The sequence below is a fragment of the Geotrypetes seraphini genome, chromosome 1, assembly GCF_902459505.1.
Source record: "Geotrypetes seraphini chromosome 1, aGeoSer1.1, whole genome shotgun sequence".
NCBI classification, from domain to species: Eukaryota; Metazoa; Chordata; class Amphibia; order Gymnophiona; family Dermophiidae; genus Geotrypetes; species Geotrypetes seraphini.
Genome location: NC_047084.1, coordinates 414,232,361 through 414,257,286, shown reverse-complemented (window position 1 = coordinate 414,257,286; position 24,926 = coordinate 414,232,361).

Below are 24,926 nucleotides of genomic sequence, written 5' to 3'. Positions count from 1 at the left end.
TAGCTCTGATATTCCCAAATAAAGTGAGTTATAGTAATCAAGTCTCAACAAGATCAAACTTTGGACAACAGTTCTAAACTCATTATTGTGCAGCCTGATTTGGAAATCTTTGCAGCTTAATATCATTTTTATAAATCTTCACAACTCTTCCGCTTCTCACAATGTCCCTATCTTTTTGTAAATGCAAATATTTTTCTGGGCAAACTCTACCCTTTCCCCTAATCAATTTTCAGTAATAAAAACCAGATGACAACAGACTCCTTAATAATAGATAATTTTTTACTTATTTCTCAGGATTTAGAAGAAAATATAAATAAACAAACATACAAACAAAAAAGTCGTGAGACATTTGTCTAACATTCAACAGTATTTAAATATCTCATCCTTTTTAGGGCAAAAAGGTGCCTTAATGATCCTTTTCCTTCATTGCATTTTTGACACTTCACCCTGAGTGCCCATATAAAGGGCAATTCTATAACCTAGGCATCCATATTTATTTGCCTGCACCACATGTAAATGTTTAGCATACTAGCACTTAAACACACTTTTCTGCAAGAACCCCTTTAACTTTCATAGCGTGTGTTTGCAAGGGATCATATACAGGGGCACAGCATGGCTGGGACATATGCCCATAAGACATACATGGGGAATACTGGAAATCACACTCATCCCTGTGGCATTTAGACACCCACACTTATGCCAACTCTAGGGCTGGTGTAACTGTGGGTAATTAATTGTTAGACACACTGGCTTGGGCTAGTTTAACAGAACCTAGGCTCCTTCCATGCATCCTTGGGGTATCTAAAATGTAAGTACCCAGTTATAGAATTGCACACATCTAATTCCATAAAAAAATGTAAAAAAATTGCATGTGCAGTTTTGGTTGCATACCCAACTTGTACGCACAGTTTAATTGAATAATAAACTAATTAGCACTAATATGTAATATGATGATACTTCAGTTCGCTTCAGTAAGCCTGGTTGATAATTGAAATCAATTACAAGTTATGCATGTAAATTTAGGTGCAAGTTATAAAAGGAGATGCAAAATGGGCAGGTCGTGGGCATTAGTTTAAGTTTACACAAAACTTAAGAGAAAAAGGGCATCTACATTTAGATTTAGGCGCAGGCATGTGCATCACATTTTCTATTTAGGGCTCCTTTTATCAAGGTGCGGTAGGCGGTTAACGCGCGGAATACCGCACGTTCAACCGCCTGCCGCGCTAGTCGCTAATGTTAGTTTTTAGGCTTGCTGCGGGGGGTAGCGTGTGATGAAATGTCCGATGCGCTAACCCCCGTAGTGCGCCTTGATAAAAAGAGCCCTTAAATTCTTTATTGATTTTCCACATATTAACAGTGCAAAATACAAATATAACATATAATATATCAATAAAAGCACATTCATCTTACACCTAGGCATAAAACAACCATTCCCCCCCACCCATCCTCTCAATGATTTAAATATGTAATAATAATTTAATCCCACCCTAGATGTATATTCCCAAAGGATCCAACTAAGATAGAAGTATCCCTCTCCCTCCTAGATGTGTGTGGAAACTAACAAGAACCAAAGATAACTACAGTGAAGTAACAAAAGACGTCAACGGACCCCAAACCAGTTTAAACAAACTACTATGCCCCAAAATGTCAGCATTCGTTTTTTCATATCTGTAGCTGGAGCATAGATTGGCCCACCAAAAAGGAAAATTTAGATGCTCATGATTTTTCCAGTTTCGAGTTACCATCTGCATAGCTACCCCAGTCATAATTAAGAAAAGCTGGCCTTAATATCGGTTCAATGGTACAAATTGTCGCACCTAAATTTAGTTGTGATTCCCGGCCATAAGCACTACTGCATAAAGTGCACCTAACTTTAGGTCTGTGGCTTATAGAATAGCACTTTTTGGGCATCAATTGCAGAATGTAGCCCTTAGAAGGTACTTTATAAAAGTTAAGTTACTACTACAATTAATACTACAATTGATCATTTCTATAGTGCTACCGGGCATACACCGCACTGTACATCAAACATGGAAGAGACAGTCCCTGCTCGAAAGTGTTTACAATCTAGTTATAACAGACATTTTGCAGCATTCTTTTCAGCATTGACACAGCGTTTTTTTTGGTATCATGTCAGGCAGCAGGCTTAAGACTTAGACATTAAAAGTAATCCTTTTTGAGTAGTTATAATCTGGCGCCATCTACTGGGCTTCTATTATATACACCCCTGAAGAAGGCTACCTTAGCGGAAACACGGTGTCTGAGAGTATAGCATTTATTTTTGTTTTTTGATCTGATACTGCTTTCACTCAGAAGATTTATCTTTAAGGCCATTGATTTAGTGCCTCATTTTATGTACATGATATATGTATTATATGGATATATGATGTTTCAATGAATTGATTGTCCTCAAAGTAGTTTGATTTTGTGTCCCTTCCCCACTCCTTTTTTGTTGTCATATCTTGCATGTGGGGTTGTGATTTTTTTCCTTTGTGTTGTGTGATATATAGCCATATATTGTGTGCCACTTACAGCCATAAGGGCTATTGGGTTGTAGACAGGTGGGTATAGTGGGTTTGGGGGGCTTAACATAACCTATTTCTGGTAAGATGTTTATCTGGCACGCTTTATATGAAGTTCACAGCAGTGCACTGTAAGGTGTCCACTGCTATGTTGCCATGTCTGGGTGGCCAGTCAATTACAGGTCTGGTCCCTCCCATGTCCAAATGATCTTGTTCTAGGCATTTAGGACTTGGACAAATATTTGGCCAAAAATGTGGTATAAAAATAGACTAGTGCCTAGTGATCTGGGCATCCCAATAGCCTGGACATCCAGATGGATTAAAAAAAAACCAAAAAAAACCCAGACGTATGGTGGTTTGCCTTTCGAAAATAGGCATTTTCTTACTGCTGACTTTGGACGTCTAGCACCATTTATCCAAATCGGACATAGATGTATGTTTTGAAAATGCCCTCTCACATTATTATGTTACATTAGTTAACCTCCAATCCATCATTACATTTCTGCTTATAATCCAGTCATACTAGGTGACTTCAACATTTACTTTGACAATAAAACCCATCTAATCACTCAGGATTTTGTTAAGTTCCTTTCAGACCTATTCCTCCTACCACTCCTCTCAGGCTCTACACATCTAAATTTGGAATCCTTCTCTGTCCTACCATAACACTAGCAGACACTGTGTACACCTACACCTACACACATAGGCCTAAAATAAACCCGATTCTGTAACTGATGTCCATGGACACTGGTTACAGAACCGGGTTACTGTAGATGCGGCCGCTATAATATATTATGTGTGTAACCATTTGTAAACTGCTTTGGGAATAAAATGGTATATAAATTTTAAAAATAAATAAATAAAATATACTTATCACGGCAAGGGATCTCCCTGCTACAATAAGTGTACCATCTCGTCTCTCTTTCTTCTCCCCTACTCCAATCTATCCATATAAAACATTTCTTCTTATCTCTTTCCTGTTGCACCCATCTCCTCCCTCTGTCTCCCCTCCCCTCCATCCCTATGCACCATCACATCCCTCTCCCATGGTCAGATATATCTGTCTTCCCCCTCCCCCCCTCATATGGTCTGGCATCACTCTCTCCTTCTCTCCCGCTTCCCGAGGTCTAACATCTCTCTCCTCTCCTTTCTGCAGTCTGGCATCTCTCTCTCCCATCCCTCCCTTCCATTCTGTGGCCTGGCATCTCTCTCTCTCTCTCTCTCTCTCTCCTTCCCATTCCAGTGGTCTGACATCTCTCCTCCCTCACAGTGTAACATTTCTCCCTCCCTCTTCTCCACTACTATCATGTCCAACATTTCTTTCTCTCCCTTCCCACTAATTCACCTGTACAGTATCTCTCTTTTCCTCCTTTCCTAACCCCCCAGCTCGTGCATTTATCCTTCCCAACCCTCTTCCAGTATGTGCAGTATCTGTCTTTTCCAACCCCCTGAGCATCTGTTCTCCCTGCCTTCACAACTCCCTAACCCCTGCACCAATCTTTCTCCCTTTCAGGCTCTGCACCTAGCCTCCTCACCTCCCAGACTCTGCACCCAGCCACCCCTTGTCAGACTGCACCCAGCCACCCCCCTCTGTCAGACTGCTCCCAGCCCCCTTCCCTCATGCCCTCCCTCTACACCCTGCACCCTACCTCCTCTGCCCTAGTGGTCCAACCTAGCCAGTCACGGCTGGTTTCTACAGCCGCTGAGCTGCAATGAGTGGGAGCACACTTTGACGTTTTTGCTTGGTGCTCAGCAGCTTCTTTGACTGGCTCCCATGAATTCTCGCAAATCGCGAGAATTTGTGGGAGCCAGTCAAAGAAGCTGCTGAGTGCCAAGCAACAGCATCAAAGCATGCTACCGCTCATTGTGGCTTAGCGGCTGAAGAAACCAGCCGCAACCGACCGGGTTAACAGCAGGCTCCTGCCTGCTGTACCTCTGGACCTCCAGGGATAAAAGTAAGTGAGTAAGTGACAATTTGGGGGGGAGGCCACAGCCCCTGTGGTACCCCTGTTCCGATGCCTATGGGGGGAAGTGTGTGGCTAGGGTCTGGCAGGTATGAGTATGGGGTAGGAGAGTTGGCAGGCAGATGAACAGGATGGTTAGGTGAAGGATCATTCAGGGACACAGATAGACAATACAGCACTCAGCAACTCTCCAGTAGTTCACACAAATGCTCACTTTTTGCTCTCTAGTCTCCAACACAACCAAATCACCATAGTGTGGTTTTTAGCACCAGCCGTGATGGTAATAGCTCCAGTGCTCATAGGAATTCTAAGAGCGTCGGAGCTGTTACTGCCGCGGCTGGCGCTAAAAATCACGCTACGATGCTGTAAAAGGGGAGGTTTATTAGCTTTTGAAACAAGTCTAAATCTGAGCATGTTTCAGGATTCCCAAACAACTTATTTTGCTATGCTTTATAGCAGCAGAACATATATCCCCTGGTCTAAGACTACCCATATCATGCTTTCATCATACCTACAGGGAACCCATTTAGCAGACATCTTGATTTTGATGGCTAATGTTGTGCGATACTTTAAATTTTGTTTTTGATGACCAATATCTGTCCATCTCCCTGTTATGTCATTTTTTTTTTTAATGTATTTCTTTTTTTGAAAATCAACCCATATGTGTACTTTCTTGCAAAAAAAATGAAAATTTAAGAAAGGAGTATTTTTTGTTAAGATAAACATATTTACAAATCTTCCATTTAAATCATTCTTAAGCACACACTACAGCCAAAATATTTATAAAGATAGCTTCACCTTGGATCTCCCTGACTTTCAGTTTAGATTATTTACGAAGAAGGGAGGTAGCTTTACATTCTAAAACCTCTGTAAAAAGGTAATAAATAACACACATAACCTGCTTGGGTTTCAATATCTGACAATGGCTAATGAACCATTAGAAAGGATTAAATGAGGGAACTGGATCATTAAAACTTCACCACCCTTGACTTTTTTAAAAGAGCTTTCAATCAATATATAAACAATGCTGAATTAAACAAAAGGATAAATGAGAATCTAATGTAAATTTTCTCTCAAGTATTTTATATGATTTTCTTTTGAACTAGAGAAGAAAAGATGTGAAGACTTCAAGAGAACACCCAAGTGAATTTATCTATCACCTTAGGCAAGCTTTGTAGAAAACTCAGGGTCAATTATTCAGAGTTGATAAGGATCTTTCTCAGACCATTAGATATGTTAGTAATCCATTCTGACATTAATTATAATTTGGACTACTGCAACTCTCTTCAATTGGGATTAAGCAAATCACGTCTTATGTGACTTCAATTGATTAAAAAAATATACTAGGAATGTGTGTTCCCTTATCATCTCATATCACTTCTAGGCAAAAATAACATGACTAAATCCCAAAATGATTATTTTCTTTCCAGTGTCATTAAGAATACCTGGTTACTATGGAATGTATTGTAAACCACTTTGAGAAGAAGTGGTTTCAATGGCAGGCTGGCTAATCTACAGAAGAAAGCTTTAAACTAGAAGTGATAGGGCAGGGTAATAAAAAAAACCAAAAACCAACAGTACTGCAAGAAAATGTTCAGGGTACAGGAGTTTATTAAAATCACAAAAACAAAAATTCTAAAAACAAAATGCATGGACTGCATAAAAAGTATAAATCCTAAATGACTGGTCCCAATATTCCTGTGGACTGGACCCAACACAGTCCATGTTTCGAAGGAACACTTCTTCCTTAAGGGTTCCTACTGGTAGTTCTCAGACAGCAGAGCGTTGTACAGGAGTGTTTCATGCTTGTTCACCACCGATCTTGTTTTCTGATACTCTGTGATCTACCTATTGGTTTTTTGTTTGTTCTGCAAGGTGATCAAAGCCACCGGGTGAGTATAAGCCCTCAGGTAAGTAAATCACTGAATTCCTCTACATGGATGGGAAAAGGGGGCAATGTCTGGAAAGCAGTATATACTCAAAGAATGGGTAACAAGATTCTGGTTCTAGAAGCAGTGGGGGTGGGTGTCCAGCAGGAGGTACTGGGCATCCCTCCTGCCATGATAATGTGGGTGGGGGAGGGGGGGTCATAGATATCCAGCAGGAGATATTGGGTATCTCTCCTGCTGCAATCATTGAGGGGGGAGGGGGGTCGTGGTGGGTGTGGACTGGAGAGATTGGGCATCTCTCCTGACATGATCATTGAAGAGGGGGACAGTTCCACAATTCTCTAACCAGTGCTTATGACAGACGCTGGTTAGAGAATTGTGCTTTTAGGTGAAGGACTGGTCCCTCCCATGCCTAAAAGGTCTTCTTTTGGGTGTTTGGGACTTGGGCAATAGGGCTTAAAGGTAGGGCTTAAAAGGTACACGTAGTTGCCGTCTGGGTGATTAAACACCTAAATATACAAGTAGGCCATTCTTGAATAAAAAAACACATTTTGGATGGTTTTTATTTTGAGAATGGACATTTCCCTGCTGCCAACTTCGTGGGTTCTTAAAGCCTTAGGCCAAAAAGGGACTTAGATGTGTTTTTTTAATTTTATTATTATGCTCCTTCACATCTCTATCTATAAACAAAATGAAAAACAATGAAAAAGTCTGCAAGTATCACACAAAACTAAACAAAATGGGCCCAACATTCAGACATTCATTAACATAAGAACATAAGAATTGCCATACTGGGACAGACCGAAGGTCCATCAAGCCCAGTATCCTGTTTCCAACAGTGACTAGCTCAGGTCGCAAGTAGTAAAACAGATTTTATGCTGCTTATCCTAGGAATAAGCAGTGAATTTCCCCAAGCCATCTCAATAATGTCCTATGGACATCTTTTAGGAAATTATTCAAGCCTTTTTTAAATCCTGCAAAACTAATTGATTTCACCATATTCTCCAGCAACGAATTCCAGAGTTTAATTACATGTTGTGTGAAGAAATATTTTCTCTGATTTGTTTTAAATCTATTACTTGGTACCTTCATTGTATGTCCCCTAGTCCAAGTATTTTTGGAAAGAGTGAACACGCAATTCATATCTACGCTTTCCAATACACTCAGTATTTTATAGACCTCTATCATATCACTCCTGAGCTGTCTTGTCTCCAAGCTGAAGAGCCCTAGCCACTTTAACCTCTCCTCATAGGGAACATAAGAACATAAGCATTGCCTCTGCCGGGTCAGACCAGGGGTCCATCGCGCCCAGCAGTCCACTCCCACGGCGGTCCCCCAGGTTCGTGACCTATAAGTCCTTACCTAAATTCTTTATTCCCTATTCATTAGTACCTGTATAGTTACCCTCTATCTGTACCCTTCAATCCTAAACCTTTTATCATTTTTGTTGCCCTTATCTGTACCTTTTATAATTCTGCTATATCTTTTTTGAGATTTGGCTACCAGAACTGCACACAGTATTCAAGTTGCGGACATACTAAAGAACGATACAAGGACATTATAACATTTTAATCTTTGTTTTCCATTCCGTTCCTGATAATTCCTAATATTCTATTTGATTTCTTATCCACCGCCACACATTGAGCTGAGGGTTTCAATGTATTCTCAATAATGACACCTAGATCCTTTTCCTGGGCAGTGACTCCTAGCATACAACACAGCATCACCTACCTATACTTTGGGTTCCTCTTTCCCACATGCATCAATAATAATAATAATAATTTTATTCTTATATACCACCAAAGCCATGGTAGTTCGAAGTGGTTTACAACAAGAGCTGGACAATCAGCGAAAAGAAATTACAAAGACGTCGTTGAGTACAAATGGAGAAGGGCGGTTACAAGTAGAGTGGGAGTAAGTCAAGTGATAAGCATAGAGTAGAGGCAACGAGTATGTGTAGGAAGCGTTCATGGTAAGGCATTACGAGTTCTTGGTTACAAATCAATTGAAGAGGTTTGTTTTAACTAGTTTTCTAAAGTTGAGATAGATTTTGCACTTGCTTACATTAAACATCATCTGCCATTTTGATGCCCAGTCTTCTAGTCTCACAAGGTCCTCTTGCAATTTTTCACAATACTCTTGTAATTTAACAACTTTGAATAACTTTGTGTCATCAGCAAATTTAATTATCTCACTAATTATTCCCATCTCTGGATCATTGATAAATATGTTTTTAAAGCAGTGGTCCGAGCAAGGACCTTTGGAGAACCCCATTTACCCTTCTCCATTCAGAATATTGACCATTTAAACCTACTCTATGTTTTCTGTTATTCAACCAGTTCATAATCCATAATGGGACATTACCTCCTATCCTGTGACTTTATAATTTCCTCAGAAGTCTTTCATGAGGTACTTTGTCAAATGACTTTTGAAAATCCAAATATACAATATCAACCAGCTCACCCCTTCAAAAAAATGCAGTAGATTGGTGAGTCAAATTTTCCCCTTGACTAAATCCATATTGGCTTTCTTTCATTAATCCATGCTTAAGTATATGTTCTCAATCAGCAAAAGGCACTCAATATTGATATAGTATCCAATCCAAATATTCTATGACAATGATAGATTCAAACTTATGAATCCACATAACCAGAATACTATAATGATCCTCAGATGCACCACTCCACATTCAAACTTTATCACCACGTTAAGCTTGATGTACAAAATCTTCCCTGGATCAGTTTTTATCAATCATTTAGTTTTTATCTTTTTGTCATTTTTAAATATAGCAATATATAAAATATGCAAATTATTTATTATTATTATTATTATTATTAAGTGAACTTATCTTGAATATGTGGTCAGCGTAGGGACTTCTTGTGCCGACATGTTTCGTGTCAGAAACACTTTTTCAAGGCTGGGTCCCTACCAAGAGACACAAACATGATATCAGTAGACTAAAGTTATATTCTAATATCATTCTTACCTAACATAATAACACCATCAGAAGTGACCACCAATTTCTGCTCAGAAAAGATGGCGGCGGTTTGTTCATTACTCAATTTAACTGCCCGAATCGCATCAGTTGAAGAGACGTGAGACGTCAGAAAATGTCATGACGTCATCGTCTCGAATCTCACACCGAAGCGAGACCAGAGGATTAAGGTAAAACTATAGTATTCCCAAACCTTAAACTTCTTAATGGACTTAAAAATTTCATTGTCAGATTAAAGAGCCCCATTCCAATTCCTCGTTTAGACCATAGGGAGTTACAATATTTAGATAATATATCCAACGTTGCTCTTTAAAGTTTAATAACTGTTCAAAATTACCAGCCACCTCCTCTCCTATACCATCAATTATTCTCCACCTAATATCCATAATCGTATGGTTTTTCATCAGCCAATGAGATACTATGGGCGCCTGTATATTTTCTGTAATAATCCTAGACTTGTGCTCAGTCAGCCTGGTTTGTATTTGGCGTTTTGTACGCCCTACATACACCAAACCACAAGGGCAGGTGAGAATGTATATAACCCTAGCTGATTTACACGTAGTGTTCCTTCTCGCTTTGATTTTAATATTAGTGTGGAAGTCGATCCATTCACTACCTGTCAATGTCAATTGGCACCATTGACAGTGACCGCATTTTTCATGTGTATACACTGTTTCTGTAGGGCTACCATCAAATTTGTGTTGAATCAACATTTGTCCTAGTAAAGGCAAATCTAGGAAATTTGTCAAACCCTGGATGATATTGTATAATATGCCAGTATTCCTTAAGGTAGGCTATTAACTGCCTAGCCACCTCTGAATACGGAAGTATACAAGTGATTTGATCCTGTTCAACAACTGTAAGTTGTTCTTTTAAAAGAAGGTTTCTCTGGGCAAATTTAGATCTAATATATGCTCGTTTAATCGCTTTCCTAGGGTAACCACGACATAAAAACCGTTGTTCCAATTCACTGGCTGCTAACTGGAATTTTTCCATGGATTAGCAAACCTTCTTCGCTCTAAAAAACTGACTGAGGGGAAGATTAAATTTTAGGGTGTAAGGGTGTTGACTAGTAAAATGAAGAAGAGCATTGCGGGCTACAGGTTTACTATATAAATCAGTATTTAATTTGCCATATTTTTCAAAATACGAATATCTAAAAAATCTATCTGGAATTGGCTGTATGTAATAGTAAATTGCAAGTGCGGGTCTCTCCCATTCAACCATTGCAAAAATTCTTTAAGCTCTTCTTCCGTGCCAGTCCAGAGGAAGAAGATATCATCCAGGAAACGCTTCCATATTTTGATCTTCTGAAAATATGTTGAAACATAAAGTTCTTGAGTTTCAAATCTCCCTACTGAGAGGAGGAGGGAGATGGAAAGAAGGAAGATCATGGAAAATTCTGGTATGGAAAAATCCTTGTAAGTCCTGATATAGAACAGGTGAAGTAGGATAAAAAGCAACCAGAGCTCACAGAAACTTTTCTCTCTCTCTCTCTCTCTCCCTGCAACCGATATCTATCTATGCAGCTGATAAAAACAGTAGATTAACTGTGAAAAGATATTTCACACCATTTAACAGAAGGCATACAAGGATGGGGAAATACCCTGTCTTTAAGTTGTTAGCTACTGTGTCAGTGAAACTTGAGAGAAAATAACAGGTCCTAATGCTGAGGTTTGGCATTAAGGCCGCACCCAGCCAGATATCATGCAAAGATGAACACAGCCCATGGTCAGAAGATAGAATTCTCAAGAAAGAGGAACACAGCCCATGGTCAGAAGATAGAATTCTCAAGAATTATCATCTAACACCAGATGCCAGAAATGTGTTAGGACACCACAGCTGGGAGGGGGTTTGATGCTCGGAATTGCTTATATGATATAAGGAAGAGGCATTTACGGGAAAAGGTTAGGTCTTACGGTAAACAGAGCAAACGTATATCATGACGCAAGTAAACCAGCTAATAAATGAATTTAGTTAGGTAGTGATGCATAGGAAAATAGCCAATAAAGATGTATCAGGTGATTTAGGCCAATGTGGTGTTGGCCACCAAGAAATGTATAAAATCAGGCCTTTAGGAGGAAGTGAACAGAACAGACATCAGAGGATCCTCAGGCCTGAAGATCACCTTCTGTTACGCTATATGCTAAATGATTTATTTCTGTAAGCTGTTATTGATTGGCTAAATAAATACATACTTATTGAAACCAGTATATAGCGTGTGAGGTCTCCTTTGAGGTAGGCCTGGACAGCGGCCTACTTCACTACTGAGGGAGCCAATGTGACTCCCATGGCTATCCCCTGAATTTGTCTGTAAAATCTATCCTCAAACTGAAAGTAGCTTTGATATAACACCCACTGTGCCAATCTTATCAAAATCGATGTAAGTAAACGTTGATCTCCCTCTCTAGCTTGAAGTGCCTCCATAATCACTGATATAGCTCCTTCTTGAGGGATATTGATGTATAAAGACACCAAATCCAGAGTAACCATCCATACATCAGTATCTATCCCATCTTCCTCATCCAAAATACGTAAAAACTGGGATGAGTCTTTTAGAAAAAAGGGCACCTTACTAGCCTCCTTTATTAGAGAAAAATCTAAAAATTTTGAGAGAGGTTCTAAAAGAGTATTTCTAGTATTGACTATTGGCCTACCAGGGGGATTCTTGATGTTTTTATGTATCTTGGGTACAAAATAAATGTAGGGGATCTCAAGAAACTTTTCTAGTAAAAAGTGATATTCCTTCCTAGTAAGGACTTTCTGTTCATATTGAAGTGTGACCCAGTCAAATATTTCCTTCATCAAAGAGGGCGTCGGATCCTGCTGTAATTTCATATAAGAAACAGTGTCCCCCAGCTGGCGCTCTGCTTCCTCTAGATATTGAGATTTATTTTGAAGGACCGTAGCTCCTCCTTTATCAGCTTTTGATATGACCAGATCTTGATTATTTCTCAACTCATATATAGCTTGAAACTGAGCCCGAGTTAGATTATAATGTCTTTTTTGTTTATGCCACGTCTTCTCTAACCCTGTCATTCTAGATTATCAAATTTTTAAACGTCATTAAAGCTGGGTCCATAGGACCTGGGGGACACCATTTTGATGGTCTGCTACATATCGAAACATCCCCAGTAGAATATTCTGACTCCCTCAGGCCTTCCTTATCTTTATCAAAAAAGATTTGAAGCTGCAATATTCTCAGAAATTTGTGGAAAGCTATTTTTAACTTAAAGAAGTCCGGTTGTTGTTTAGGAACAAAGCCTAAACCTAGTTGTAAGATTTCCTCTTGATCTTGAGTAAGAGGGATCTTCGATATATTAATCGTCAAGGACTCTGTCTGTTGGATATTGTAGGTTTTGTTCGGCCTCTGAATGTTATCCGACCTCGGCCCCTGGGTCGTCCTCTCTGTGTTACTTGCTTGTCCCCCGATGATTTCGTCGAAGTAGTCTTCATCGATTCATTACTCGTGACCTCTGATTCATCTGATAGTACTCCAAAGCCAACTTTTTTCTTTATTGGAACCCCCATTGGTTTTCTATTGTTCCAGGTATAGACTTTATCCATCTGATAGTCACATTCGTACATTTTAATTTGCGTATTTTCGTTTGTTTGATAGATTCCCAGAATTGAAGTAGAGAATCCTCTAGTTCATCCCGTTTTTTGTCATATTCTTCTTTGTTGATCTTCTTTTGCATCTCCATCTCCATCTGGGCAATTTTCAACTTTAAATCCTTCTCGATTTCAGACTAAATGATTGATAAAAACTGATCCAGGGAAGATTTTGCACATCAAGCTTAACGTGGTAATAAAGTTTGAACGTGGAGTGGTGCATCTGAGGATCATTATAGTATTCTGGTTATGTGACTAAATATATATTCTGTCATTTTGCTCTTTATAATAGTCTTTACCATTTTGCCCAGCACCGACATTAGACTCACCTGTCTATAATTTCCCGGATCACCTCTGGAACCCTTTTTAAAAATTGGTGTCATGTTGTCCACCCTCCAGTCTTCTGGTACTATGCTGGATTTTAAAGAAAAACTACAAATTACTAACAATAGCTCTTCAAGTTCATTTTTCAATTCTGTCAGCACTCTGGGATGTATACCATCTGGTCTAGGCAATTTGCTGATGTTCAATTCGTCAAACTGACCCATTACATCATCCAGTGTTACAGAGATTTGTATGGGTTTCTCTTATTCATCAGAGTTGAATATTATTTCATCCTCAGTGAAGACTGAAGCAAATAATTAATTTAATCTCTCCGCTATGGCCTTGTCTTTCCTGAGAGCCCCTTTTATCCCTTTTATCCCTCAGTCATCTAGTGGTCCAACCAATTCTCTTCCCGGATTCTTTAATTTAATATACCTTGAGGGGCCAGCTTGATATCTGGTGCTGGGGATGAATGTTGAATTATTGATCACAATTTTCTAAGCACAGGCACACCATCAATGAGAGCAGCACACCAAGAATAAGCTAATGCAGATAAATAATTAAAAGTAGTTGAGTAATGGAATGGGATCATGAAATGCTATGATGGTCCCTTTGGCAGCCTGCGCTTGTTTTTAATTGAGTACGAAGGTTGGTGGTCTGAGTATTTCACTTGAAATATTATATTATGTTTATAGGAGCTGATTAATCTAAAAATTAAAGAAGATATCCTGTGTAATATAAGGAGTGTTATAAAATGCACAGGTTTATTTATAAAGTGAACTCCCTGTAACTGCACAAATTTAATGTACCTAAAAAAGTGTTTGCTGTGTGTTTTTGTTTCTAGCGCAATCTTCTTTTCAAGGTCTCTCTTCGCCTTTCTTATTAGCACCTTGCATTTGACTTGACATTCCTTGTGCTGTTTACAATTATTTTCAGTTGGATTCTTCTTCCACTTTCTGAAGGATTTTAGCTCTAAGAGCTTCCTTCACCACACTCAGCATTATTTCTGGATATTCAATGCCAAGCCAGTCAGCTGTCGAAATTGGACACTAGGACTTGCACCTAGTTTCTGCAGGCATAAGTCCTGCAACAAAATTGGTTGCTGATATAGACACTCAGGGTTCCTTTTACTAAGCTGCGCTAGCATTCTTAGCGTGCGCTGCATTGCTGCACACGCTAGACGCTAACGCCAGCATTGAGCTGGCATTAGTTCTTGGCATGTAGCGCGGGATTACTGTGCGCGGCAATGCAGCGCGTGCTAAAAACGCTAGCACACCTTAGTAAAAGGAGCTCTCAGTGTTACTCTATAATAGGCGCTCATCTTTGAATGCCCAGCATAGAATTAAGAATTGGGAGCACAGTTTGTTCTATAGGTGTAAAAATGTGTTAGAGTCTTCAAACTATCTGTACTGCTCTAATCCCTAAACATCTTTAATGACAGACAAAACAGGCACAAAAATGGAAAAGCCAACCTATTTTGAGAACCAAAAATGTTTAAACCCTAAGTTTTCCTTTCTCAACGAAAGAACCCCTATTTTTTTTTTGTTCTAAGAAATAGCCAGTATAAATGCTACCCCTTCTAATTAAGGGAAATCAGAATTATAAGTGTTTAGGGCAGGAGTGTAGCCAGCCTTCCAACTTTGAGGGCTCCCACGAGTGGACTGAGGGGGTTCACACATTCCTTACATACAAACTGAGCATGCACAAGAAGTTTCAGTGGTGGATGGAGACTTGCCACTGACTTCTGCATTCACAAATCATTGCCATGAAGAGGGAAGCAAACTGGGAACTGGCTTATGGGGCCTTGGTATCCCTGCCAGCCATTTAAAGGGGTGTTACATTTCTTGAGGGGGTCTAAGTCCAAAGTAATAATAATAATAATAATAATATTTTATTTTGTATACCGCCATACCCAGGGAGTTCAAGGCGGTTCACAACAGATAGATGAATTACATACAGTGCGATTAGAAAAAGAGGAAACATAACAAAGCAATCGTAGGGTCAAACTCGTTTACAATAACAATTTAGGTGAGGGAAGGGCCAAATACGGGTACATACAGAGTGTGCTGTAGTAGGATACAATTAAGTTTAAGAGAGGGGGGGAACCAAGCATATTAGCTGGGAAAAAAAGGGGGGGGCGGAAAAAGAGGAAGAGGAGAGGGGGGGTGAGATGGGGGAAGGGGGCGTTAAGGGATAGGTCTGTTGCAAAGAAGGGTTTGATCTGTTTTCTAAGGTGGAGAAGGGGAAACGTTATGGCGGAAGAGGGGAGCGTTAGGGATTTGGTCCGTTAAAAAGTAGAGTTTTGAGCTTTTTTCTGAAGGGGGGGTATGAAGAGCAGTCAAGTATGATTTGGGCGAGCCATGAATTTAGTTTGGCCGCTTGAAAAGAGAAGGTTCGTTCGAAGAATCTTTTAAGATGGCACGATTTCAGTGAGGGAAAAGCGAACAAAGTTGATCTGCGGGAGCTCTTCTTATTATAGTTCAGGTTGAAGTGGGGGTAAAGATAGGCTGGTGACATACCAGATACGGTTTTGTAGCAGATGCAAGAAAACTTAAATAGAACTCTGGATTCGAATGGCAGCCAGTGCAACTTGTTGTAGAAAGGGGATATGTGTTCCCATTTCTTCAGGCCAAAGATAAGGCGGATGGCAGTATTTTGGACCAGTCTCAGTTTCCTGGTGATTTTCTTGAAGGCGCCTAGATAAATGATGTTACAGTAGTCTAGGACACCAAGAATGGAAGATTGGACCAGCAGACGAAAGGAGGTGTCATCAAAGTATTTTTTAATGGTGCGGAGTTTCCAGAATAGCCTCCAAGGCTACTCCATGGCTATGTCACAGGTCTACATCCTACATACATAGTTTGGTCTAAAACAATTGCTAGGGGAGTTGACAAGAAATCCAGATAGATATGGAATTTTTTTTTTCTTTTCTTTTAAAAAGACTAAGGGGTCCTTTTACCAAATCATAGTAAAAAGTGGTTTTAGAACGCACATAAAAGAGGTGAGGCTAACAAGGTCAAGGGATAATATATTCTATTGTATAGGGCCTAGGGAATGGAACAATCTCCTCGAGTACATTCGTTGGCAACAGAACATACATAACTTTAAAAGATTTCTGCTTAAATGGCATCTTTTTAGGCAAATGAAATACAGGGTATGAGACTGTGTTGTCAATGAGGAGAAGATGATGACAGTAAGTGCTGGTCGCCCATGTATTTTATTGTTTATATTTTTGCTCTGTTTTGTGGGTGTATTTATTATCGATCTTGTGTGATTTTTTGTATGCCATTTTGTATTTTTGTATGTACATTTGTAACCTATCCTGGGTAAGGGTGGGATATAAATAAATAAACCAAACCAAACTTAAGTGGGTAATTTTCCTACACTGGAGTGAAATGACCACATTTCCTGTTTTTCATATTAATGGCTACATGCCAATTTTCCCATTAGAGCAGGGATCTCAAAATGTCCCTCCATGAGGGCCGCAATCCAGTCGGGTTTTCAGGATTTCCCCAATGAATATGCATTGAAAGCAGTGCATGCATATAGATCTCATGCATATTCATTGGGGAAATCCTGAAAACCCAACTGGATTGCAGCCCTCAAGGAAGTACTTTGAGACCCCTTTTTAGCACTTGGCTAGTGCTCTCACATCTCCATATTACATTAGCAGTAAAGCCATTTTTGCTGCAGTAAGTATACATTAGTGCTTACTGCAACTTTGTAAAAGGACTCCTAAAAGAAGTACACAATAAAATATTTATTTTTAGTATTTATATAACACTTATAGCCTAAGGGGCTCATAATAATAATTAAAAAAGTGGCCTAAATCTAGTGGCGTACCTAGGGTATGTGGCACCCGGGGCCCATCATTTTTTGACACCCCCCCATGTAAAAAAATATTTTTTGTAATGACCATGAAACGGAATAAATGGTCAGAATAGAAACAGGCAGTGAAATTTTTCTTATATTCCAAACATAACATAACATAACATAAATTATGTCTGAATTGTCATGACATCAGAAGTACATATGGAGTAGTTGCAAGTGATGCTTGGGACAGTTCTGATTGTGTTAGTTCGGTTTTATGTGTTTTTTGAATAGAAGGGTTTTTATTTCTTTTTAAAGGTTTTGCAGTATGTGGTCGATGTCAATTGGTTGTAGGGTTGGGGGTCGAGTGTTGCAGCTCGAATGGCTAGGAGGTTGTCGAACAGTTTTTTTCCTTTTGACGTTTTTGGTTGGAGGGTGTGTGAATGGTGCGTGAGTTCTCCTATGTCTGTTTGAAGTGGATTGAATTATTTAGCTGAAGAAATTAGTTACCCCCTCATCCCACACACATTAATTCTCTTCTATTTTTGTTCCAATTATAAAAAACACTGATAAGTTCCCAGAAAAAAAATACATTAAAATAAGAAGTGAAAACAAAGGCCCCTACAGATGAGAACATAACATAAGAATAGCCTAACTGGGTCAGACCAATGGTCCATCATGCCCAGTAGCCATTCTCATGGTAGCCAATCCAGGATACTAATACCTGGTCAAAACCCAAAGAGTAGCAACATTCCATGCTATCGATCCAGGGCAAGCAGACACTTCCCCCATGTCTTAATAACAGATTATGGACTTTTCCTCCAGGAATTTGTCCAAATCTTTCTTAAAACCAGCTACACTATCTGCTTTTACCATAACTTCTGGCCACTTCATTTTTAAGTTTAGATCTTTCCTTTCAAACAGAGACCTTGCTAGATGTCAAATACAGCACAAGGTAACTTCACATGGACTTAACTGTGCAGGAAATGTGAATCTCCTCATACACCCACCATATAGTGCAAAAATGTGCAAAGGTCTGTTTTTTTCTTTCGATCACTACATAGCCTAATGCCACACAAGCAGCGCTGTTACAAACATATTCTGTAGGTCAATGCTAAGGATAACAAAGTTTCCTTCCTTGGACCAGAAGGAGATACTGATAAACCACTGGAAGAGATCCCAACACAACACCCAAAGACCCACTCAGTGTGTGAACCAGTTGAGTGGAGTGGATTAACTGGGGGGTGGAAATGGGCCCGGAGTTTGCTCAGCAGAATTTCCCAGACCACCTCTTCCTCTCAACACATTGACACGCTGCCACCTCCACCACTAGAAACACCTCACTGGGTAGGCCAGCTATGCTATAAACTTTATAAAACACATTATTATATTTTCTTATAAAGCACATATTTTAACTGAACTCTCTGACATCCTCAGCCTTTCCATTCACAAAAATAGAAGGAAGAAAAGTTCCCATTTCCTGCTGTTTCATGTCCCCGGCCTATACAATATTTTTTTTCTGCAGACCCTTCAAAAGTCTGACCAAATCCTCGTTTCACTTGCATTATAAAGTACTGAGGATGCCATCTCTCCCCAATCCCAGGTCCTAAAGTCTAAGACAGTAGCGCAAACTAATGCTGCCAGATTCAGGAAAAAAAATTTCGATTCGATTCAGCCTATTGAATTGGTTTTTCAATTCGATTTTCCTGCCCAGTTGGGTGATTTTTTTCAAAACTCCTGGTGGGTTTTATAGCTTTTTCACCCCCTTTGGCTTCTCCTAACCACACTGGCGCTGTGGTGTAAATAAAATAAAGAAACAAAAAGGACTTTTCCTCTCTCTGTTAAATCCTAGCTCACGTTTGCAGTCCAACACCAGCTCTGTCAGGATACACATTTCAAATCTGACATATTATAATCACAAAACAGAAAATAAAATTAATTTTTCTACCTTTTGTTGTCTGGTTATATTTCAAATCTTGTTGGTCCAAGGCTCTGGTTTTCTTCTGATAACTTGCTTGCCAGGGTCTCCTTCTTTCTTCTTTCTGCATGCTAACCATCCATCTGCCAACTCTGTCCTCCCTTTCCATTTCCCTTCCCTCCCCAGGAAGTCTGGTATCTTTCCTTTTTTTCATCTCCCTCCACAGATCCACCTTTTCTTAACTACCCTTTCATCCGGCATCTCTCCCTCCTTCCCCACCACCCCAGAGTCCACCATCTCTCCCTTTCTTTTCCCAATTACCCTCCTATCCAGTATCTCTATCCCTCCTCCACACCATCCCTTGTGTCCAATTTCTCTCCCTTTCAGTTCCTTCCCTCCCTAAATCCCATGGTCCATCATTTCTCTCCCTCTCCTCTATTTTCAGACCCATTATTTCTTCATCCCCCCCCAAGTTTGGCATATGCACGTCTCTTTGAACACCCCCTTCCCTCCGTGTTCTTCTAAACCAGGTTCCCCCCCAAAGGCCTGTCCCCCCTTAAAGGTCTGCCTGTCCCCCCTTGAAGGCCTGCACCCCCTTGAAGGCCTGTCCCACCCCCTTGTAGGCCTGTTCCCCCCCTTGAAGGCCTGTCCCTCCCCCTTGTAGGCCTGTCCCCCCACCTTGAAGACCTGCCGGCCTGTCCCCCCCTTGAAGGTCTGCACCCCCCCTGAAGGCCTGCACCCCCCTGAAGGCCTGTCCCCCCCCTTGTAGGCCTGTCCCCCCTTGTAGGCCTGCCTGCCTGTCCCCCCCTTGAAGGCCTGTCCCCCCCTTGAAGGCCTGTCCCACCCCCTTGTAGGCCTGTTCCCCCCCTTGAAGGCCCGTCCCTCCCCCTTGTAGGCCTGTCCCCCCACCTTGAAGACCTGCCGGCCTGTCCCCCCCTTGAAGGTCTGCACCCCCCCCGAAGTCCTGCACCCCCCTGAAGGCCTGCACCCCCCTGAAGGCCTGTCCCACCCCCTTGTAGGCCTGCCCACCCCCTTGTAGGCCTGTCCCCCCTTGTAGACCTGTCCCCCATTGAAGGCCTGCCTGCCCCCCCCTTGAAGGCCTGTCCCTCCCCCTTGAAGGTCTGCATCCCCCCGAAGGCCTGTCCCCCCCCTTGAAGGCCTGCCTGCCTGTCACCCCCCTCCCCCTTGAATGCCTGCCTGCCTGCCCACCCGCCCCACCCCGAAGGACCGCTCGCCCCCCCTGGCTCCCCGCACCACCTATGAAGCAGCACTACCTATGCTCCCGGCCTTGCCGTTCAGTCCCCACCACCACCACCACCACCCCCGAAGGACCGCTCGCCCCACTGACCTTCCTGCACCACCTATGAAGCAGCCGCAGCAGGATCGCGACATCAGCTATCCCTGCGCTGCATAGACGCTGCTTCCTGCGCCGTGTTCCTGCCCCTCCTCTGACGTCAGAGGAGGGGCGGGACCGCGGCATAGGAAGCAGCGCCCAAGCAGCTCAGGGATAGCTGACCTCGCAATCCTGCTGCTTGCTGCTTCACAGGTGGTGCAGGAAGGTCAGTGGGGCAAGCGGTCCTTCGGGGTTGTGGGGGGACTGAACGGCAAGGCCGGGAGCACCCCTTCAGGGCTGGCACCCGGGGCGGACCGCCCCTCCCGCCCCCCCCCCCCCTTGGTACGCCACTGCCTAAATCGGTACTTGGACATTCAAAAAGTAAGATCGTCCAAGTACCAATAATCAAAGCTGGATTATCTAAAACCAGCATAGGCCTTTCCCCTGCCTCTAAATGCCTAGAGCGAAAAGAGGCGTTTTTAGATAAGGGGAAAGGGCAGGAGGTGGGTGGGAGGTAGGCCGACCTAGACATAGTAATACAGCAGGTATAACCAAAAGTTTTAACAGGTTGACTAGTCGGCACTTATATGTTTTGACTTAGACCGAGTCAAAACAGGTTTAAGTGCCAAAAAGGGGCCGCTGAGCCGTATCGGATCATTGGGGGGTGAGGGGGTTGCATCTTGGCTATCTCTCCTGCTGCGATTGCGATTATCCCCTCCTGCCTGTATTGGCTCGTGGGGTGGGGTGGGTCACAGGAGCAGGAGGAATTGGGCTCCCTCCTACCCATATCGGTTCGGTGGGGGGGGGGATCGTGGCAGGAGAGATTGGGCATCTTTCCTGCAGCGATAGCGATCACCCCTCTACCCATACTGCTACAAATCATGGTAGGAGAGATTGGGCATCTTTCCTGCAGTGGGTCGCAGCAGTTCGGAGGTGGGCCAATCGCGGCAGGGGAGATGAGCTATCTTTCCTGCCGCAATCATTATGGTGTGTGTGTGTGTGTGTCTGTTTTTTAGTGTTTGGGGCTTAAGATGTTTTGGGGTTGATAATGTATTGTAAGTGTAGACGTAGTGGTGGTATGGCCATTTAAACTGCTGAATGTAGAGGTAGGCTAGTCTAAAAAAAAACAACTCATTTTGGATGTTTTTTTTTAGAATGGACATTTTCCCTGCTTCTTTTTTCAGCGTTTAGGGCCTAGGCCAAAAGGGGCTTAGGCTTTTTTTTTTTTTAATTATGCCCCTCTAATTGGTTTACATTCAGGTACTCAAATATTTTTCCCTATCTTTCTTGGTGGGCTCACACTCTACCTAATTTACCTGGGACAATAGTGGATTAAGTGACTTGCCCAGGGTCACAAGGATTAGAGTGGGATTTGAACCCACAACCTCAGGGTGCTAAGGCTTTAGCTCTAACCACTGTGCCACACACTCTCCATAGTTCAGTATCTCAAATAGTACAGGAGGAAAAGATAAACAGCAAGAGGCTCATATCTCAAATAATAACAGCAGAGAGGGCAAAGCACCAAGAGCAAGACAAAAGAAGGATTTTTTTAAACAATGAGTAAAAGACACACATAACAGCGGAACCTGGATAGGCCCGCTCCCTGTATTCACCCTTTAAAATGCACCCCACCACATTTTTCCCTCTAACAAAAACACAACTCTTATTAAGGTGAAAATTAGCCGCAGCCCTGTTTATTGGAAATTACAGACTGATAAATATTAACATATAAACAGCATATTAACATGAAAACCACAAAATTTCCAAGTACTGTAAACCAATTTATGGCCCCCGACCCCGCCATGGAAGCAAGGATCTGAGGGGTGGCATGTCCCCCACATGCCTCATTATCCCGGGTCACCTGACCCACCAGGCAAGGCTCCCAGCCGGCCCACCGCTCATCCCCTGATGAGCCCAGCAGCCAGTAGCTTGGGATACCACCAAGACCTCCCTACTCTGCCCACCTATCCATGACCAAAGGGCAGGCGGGTGGGAAAGCCGCCTCGGAGGACCAGGAATTCCCTGAGTCCTCTCGAGCTCCGGCTTATAAATCCCCACCCCACCCGACGCCCTCCACAGCCATGGCCCTCCAATGGCAGATATTCCCAACAGTGGGAAAGACCAGCCAACCAATCCCCTGCCTCCCCCTTCCCCGCTGACCCCGCATCTCCGATGGGCTACCACGCGGGCCCCCCAGCTCCACGTTAGGTTCGCCCGTCGAGACGAGCTCTCGGGCTACCTAATAACACAATACAGGTAGCAGGTTAACATTATACTTAGCTAGGGAGGTGAAGAAATCTAGTACTAGCAGAGAGCTATGTCATCTTTACGAGCAATAGACAAGGGCTAGATGAGTGTGAGGGTGCTTTAGAGAGGGATAAGAGTAGGATGGTGGTATTGTGGTTGGGTGTTGGCCCTAGGCATGTGCCTAACTGGGTTGACCCGGTCACTGCCTCTGGACTGAGCAGTTTTGTCCAATAATGTTGCTGGTGGAACAGGCTGCTTGAAAGATTTAGGATTCCAAATAAATAAGCAAAACAGTTTATTCACTCTCTCTTGCAGTATAACTCAAAAGGTTAAATAAAAGTAGTTCAGTGCAAAACAAACAAACAAACAAAACTCCTTTAAGCCAACTCGTGCATTCTATTATAGACAAAATAGTTCATAGCAAAAATATCACTGGTTTTAAATTTCCCCTCAAAGCAGGAAAATATTTTCTCCCAAACAGTTTATAGGTTTTATCCTCTACTAGTCCTGGCCAGAGTTAGGCCTCCTGCCTCAGCTCTGCATACTTGCCTTTTTAAGCTCACTGGCATCTGCTTTAGCCTACAAGCACTGCTGGCTCTCTCAATTACCATTGCTCAGTGAAGCACGGCGTTCGTTTTAAAACCAGCTTATGGGATCATCCGCCCTCTGATCTGCTAGTGATCCCACCCGATGGTATAATTTTATCCCATAGATCTTCCAACAGTATAATCCTTAATTTGCCTTCCAGCTTCCCTCTGCTTGCATAGCCCTGCTGTCTTGACTAGCAATTCTGCCTGAGCTGGCTTTAAGATAAACTTTAAACAGTTTTCTTCATCAAATTTCAAAACTCTATTTTGGCTAGCACAAGTTCTGCACATTACTGTTTCATTTTTCAAGAGCAGTACTTTAAACCCTCTCAATTAGTGGCCATTTCAAACATTTCAAAACCGTTTGTTTCATTATCACTGTTTATAGACTAGCCCCCAGTTTCCTGCATGTCCATACATTCCACAGGCTCAGAAGTCAGAACCCAGGGATTTTTGCTCCCATAACATTTCCTCACTCTCTGCTTAGCTACTGGGCTTCTAGCTTGTTCTATGGGACTTAACTCTTTCTGTGCTGTTTCTTTGGGAAGTTTTGCCTGAGCACTGACAGGCTTATTTGTGGACTGGTTCAACCCTGGATTGTGCTTTGGTTTCTGGCACTAATCCCTTCTTAGGCACAGCTTTAAGTGTACTTCTTGTCTGTGGATGTACAAATGTGTGGGTTAAATCCTCTGTTACTGGGTGTTCTGTTGTTTTCCCATCCCCCACAGAGTCTTCCCTGCCAAAATATGTGGTATGTGAGGGTAGATTATTGGGTAAGGATGAGATGATAGGTGGGGGTAAGTGCATGAGGTAAGTCAGTGAGTAGAGTAAGGTTAGTGGGATGGTAAGATAGGCATGTATGGGCTTAGTGGGTTAGTGGGAAATGAGCATGTGTAGGTTAGGTAATTGGTAGGATGGAAGGCTTAGGTAGTAGCAGGGGATTAGTGGATAGATGAGCTTAGAGAACAAGAGAATAGGGGAAGGGTTCTGAATCACAGATTTCTTGAGCAAGCATTAATAGTTATACATGACTTACTGTACATAGCAGGTCTTTTTCATTGCCACTCAAGATTTGTTTAGAAACTAACCTTTTGACCTACCATAGATTTCAATATATAACTGTAAAATGCTTAAAAAACAGGAGTGTCCAACCTCGTCCCTTGCCAGGTCAGGTTTTCAAGATTTCCTAAATGAATATGCCAGAGATTTTTTTTTTTGCATACAGTGGAAGCAGCGCATGCAAATAGATCTCATGCAAATTAATCATATTATATTTTTAATGCATTGACTAATTAAAAAAAAATTAAAACTACAACATTACAATGTTTTTTGCAATAAAAAGTAAGACAAGGGAGGACTGGTGGTATAGCCTTGTGTTTCTGTATCCTCTAGAAGGGTAAATATTTTGAGGTCCTTTTCTCCTCTTTTATTATAGGAAAAAAAAGGTCTTAGAACTGAGCAAAGAACTGTATTATCTGGTGCTAGCAAGATTGCTTCTTTCTTATCCCTTTAATATTGGTTGTTACACAGAATATGTGCAGTACCTATTTGAAAAACAACAGACTACATTTTATAGCAGCAATAATTCTTTAAAGTGATTTTCTCAGTAGGAAGTCTGATAAACAGAATGGCAGTTATTACAGTAAGTATGAGTCGGTCTGAATCATGTTATAGCACAGGACATCTTTGTGAAGATCAATGGTACTGTACAAAGTAAAAGCTGTT